Source organism: Corapipo altera, unplaced genomic scaffold (genome assembly GCF_003945725.1).
Source record: "Corapipo altera isolate COAL_440 unplaced genomic scaffold, ASM394572v1 60930, whole genome shotgun sequence".
Classification (NCBI taxonomy): domain Eukaryota; kingdom Metazoa; phylum Chordata; class Aves; order Passeriformes; family Pipridae; genus Corapipo; species Corapipo altera.
Genome location: NW_020885040.1, coordinates 390638 through 394694, shown reverse-complemented (window position 1 = coordinate 394694; position 4057 = coordinate 390638). Strand labels below are relative to the sequence as shown.

At 49.3% G+C, this 4057-nt stretch overlaps 1 pseudogene; it reads right to left on the bottom strand.

The window, feature by feature from the left end:
- Window positions 1–773: 773 nt before the first annotated feature.
- LOC113959425 overlaps window positions 774–4057 on the bottom strand; it is a 16397-nt pseudogene continuing 13113 nt past the window's right edge.

Sequence of the window (4057 nt, the reverse complement as noted above, 5' to 3'; positions counted from 1 at the left end):
GGAGCATGCCCACACCACACCCCCTGGAACCCCTAACCCAGCCTGAGATTGGCTAACACAATGGGCACACCACCCCTCACCCTGCTCTGGAGCTCCAGAGTGGCTAGTGGTCCAGAAGTCCTGCCTGGAAGGGGTGGCCACAGGGAGGCCAAAGCAATAAAAGCAGCAACATGTGCTCTCCATGCTGTTCGAACCCTATCACCTGGCCATGTGGAACCTGGACTTGCACAGGACTCTCCAGTGGTAGCTATAATTTTTCTTTTTCTCTCTCTTTCTTTACTTCTTCCCTTAATCTCCTTTCTTGATATTTTGGGTAACTTGAGACCAAATGGGTTGTATTTTGCTAAGTTGTATGGGTTAGCGTGTGCTAAGTCAATGCTTTGTGGAATGCTTTATTTTGGTTGAATGTTACCCTTCAAACTTTTGCTAAGATCTCTTATTTTTTAAAGTTTACCAGTAAAAGTACCCTCTGAGAAAATGTCTGCAGCTTTTCTCCTATGTGCTCTCTCCTAAGGTGTTAAAAGAATCGAGGGCTCTTCTAATAATTCGGCAGGCAAATTTTTGGAACCTTGGTTATTTTTGAAGTAAAACCCTTTGGTGAGCTTGTAGCTTGAGACTTGGGGTCTTACATCACTCCAGGGCACACAGTATAGAGAGACCAGCTCAGCCAGCACCAGCCAAATCCCTCTCCACAACACATAGAGTCCAGCCCAGAGCACCACACAACACCTTCAACTCTCAGCCCCTTCAAGCAAGCTATGAGCAGTCTATGTTCACCCCACCCGAGTCTCCAGATCTTCAGATCCCAGGCTGGCAGCACCCAGCTTTGCCACCTCTGCTAGGTGAGTGATGGTGGACATGGAGGACTGGGTAGCCTGGATTAGCTTCTCCTGGCTGGCTGTGGCATTCTGCACCAGCATCCTGGTGTCCTTGGCTGTCTTCAAGATGCCTTCCCTAAGGTCAGGGAAGACACAGCTCTCTACACACACACATGGTTCTTGGGGTGGAGAGAGACTGTGGACCCTGTCTTCTGTATGTAGGAGTTGGAGGGGAAGCAGAGCCAACGTGATCTGAGATTGCAGCTCTCCTTGAGGCTGGTCCGCAGTTCAGAAAGATGAGAGACTACAGGACACAGTCTGCTCTGGCTGAACAGAGTCTGGGTGAGACACCTAGGTATCTGTAGTCAGCAAAGGTCTCAAAGTTCTCCAGATTGAGAGTTCCTGCTGTGGCAAACATGATGGTAGTGTCGAGGTCAGCAATGATGCCAGAGATGGTGCTGGTGGCTGTGATGCAGTCTTGTGTCCCATGGTTCCCAGCCTGCAGGGCTGCCAGCACGTGAGACACCTGCAGGGTACAAGCAGGGTGACTCAGGGAGCAGAGCAAGTTCAAGCAACCCCCACTACACACATCCTCCAATGCCTCCCCATGACAAAGCTGCTTCACACCAAGGAGGGACATCGGGAATTGTGTGATCTGGGCACCCCTTCTTATCTTACATATTTTTACCTTGTAGCTGATGTGTTTGGGGGTCCAGAAGATATTGGACTCTGCTGTTTTCCAAATGAATAAGGTTTGCATGATGGACATCAGAACATCACAGCTCATTCCTTCTTTAACTGCTCAACTCAATTTCTGTACTTGGGCAAGCATTCATAGGAGAAAGTGTTTCCTGATGGAAAACAATCTTGGAAAGGAAGGACCTGCAGGAGGCCCTGAGTGTGCCAGGTGCTATGAACAAGTATTTGTTTTGCTTTTGTAATCTTGTTTACGAGCATTGCTGCTCTACCCTTATCAACTATTTTTTTAGCCATGCACTCTTTAGATTGACTGATGGACAGGATGCTTTCCACCGTGCCAGGAAAAGGTACAGAAGAGATTGATCATCCAGCATGAGCTTCAAGCTGTCTAGAGATGCAGCAAATGCCACACCCACCATTGTAAGAGTTGATTTGGAGGGCCTTGGGTTGCCACCAGTGTAGATTAGTCTCCCCTGGCAGGACATGATTGGCATGTCAGCAGGCAGCACCTGGATGTCAAACTCACCCATCACAGCACCATCTGCTGTTACAAGTGCCAGGAGAGGGAATCCATCCTCCACCCCATCAGCTGAATCAGGCCAAGGCAAGAATGGCTGTGATGCCTCTGGATTTTTTTGATTTTTAGCTTTTTGTAGATTTTAGAAGTAGTTGTGTAGTAAATGTAGATTTTAATGTAGCTGTATAATTTGTCACCCTTTAGCACAGTAGTTTACACATACCCAACCCTTTTCCCCATTTCATATTGAACTCTCTAAATTCCTTTAGCTTGTTTAGACTTCTCTCAAGGCAGGTCTTCATTCTGTTTAAGAACATTTGCACCCCAGGCCTCTACAACAAGATACACCATAGTCAAAGCAACCTTCAAATCCTTAACCTTGGAGGAGCTCCAAAAGACTGTACATGCTGTGACGAAGAGGAAGATGAGGAAGACGGGGTCCTGAGGGATCCCCGACTCAATTTCCAGAGGGGCGTGCCTGGGGCAGAAGTGGGGAGGATCTGGGGGGCGGATAGATCTGGGATTGGATGGACAATACCTTAAATTGTGGAACCCCTGGACATGTGGCACGTGCATCTCTGTACTCCCCGTGGTTGAAGGCCTTCATTAAAGAACCTGCTCTCTCTCTTATCTCTACTAATAATTGCCTGGTGAGTCTATTTTTTTGCTCCCTAGCGATCTTAAGGCATCAGCTGAGAGAGCAACAGAGCCCAACAGGACTAAGGGAGAACCCAGCACGGTGCCTCAGTCCAGCACCTCCCACTTCGTCACGTACCTATCTCTGGGCCGCTCACCTCAGAAACCTTGTGTATGCTCTCTATCAACTCCTTCTTGGTGTAGGCATCTGTAAGGTAAAACATATGCAGGTATCTTCCCCCAGAATGCCAAGGCAGTGGAAAGGGTTCAAAAGGGTTTATTTTGGAGGCAAAAACATTAAAACTTACAAACTTCTCAGCCCTGCCAGGCAGTACTGGGCCTCGGAGGAAAAAGGCAAACTTCCTATTCGTTCCTGGGCTTTATCATCACTGGTCCCTCCCGACTCTCCCCGGGCCGCAGCAGCTCTGTAGCATTTCTGTAAGTGTTATATCTCTCCTCTCATATATCAGAGAGAGAGGCTGAGAACTTATCTTGCTATGGGGGGGGGGGGGGGGGGAAGCATTGAAACTACCTTTGAGAGTTACCTTTTAGGCAGAAAGTCTTCCTAAGCAAGAACTCTGTCTCCTCGTAACAAAATCTTTTGGAAAAAAAGGGTATTCTATCCTCATGGCATTGCTGGGTCTGCACTGCAGGGCTCCAGCCTTAGTGACCAGGGCAGCACAGCCATGACCCAGCTCCAGCATCCAGCGCTTGATGTTCTGGAGGAGAACACGTGCATGAGAGAGCCAGCAGGGAACTAAGCCCGCATCTGTGATATCCTCTGGGAAACACCAGCCACCCATACCCAGCTCCTCTCCCAATTATCCCAACTCAGGAGGAAGAAAAAGGAAACATGGCTTTGCTCTGCGTTTCTACACCATGTTGCAAGGGGGGGGTCTGAATGCTGCCTGCACCCAGCTCTGATAAGAGGTTCAAGTGACCCTGTCCTCTGCTCCCATGCCCCAGCAGACCCTTTTCTGCCCAATGGCACACCCCATGCTCACACCTCCTCATTCTCGATGGTGAGTGCAGCTGACTTCTCCTCTAGCACCAGTTGCCTGTAGTCATTGGTGAGCTGGTTGGCCAGTATACCCAGCTCATTTGGTTTGGTGGTGAATTTGGTGATCTGCCAATGGAAGAAGAACAGGAGGTGGAGGGTCCCTATGCTGCAACGGGCAAGTGAGGAGGGTGGTTGCCCTGCCTGGATGTCAGGCACCACTTTGTGGGGTGACAGGCTTGCTTGCACTCACCATCTCCTGCACAGTCACTGTAATGGCCTTGGTGATCTGATAGTCCACAAAGGTCCCCTCTGGCTCACCCATTGGCCCCTCGTCCAGCTGGAAGAGAAGAGAAGAGAAGAGAAGAGAAGAGAAGAGAAGAGAAGAGA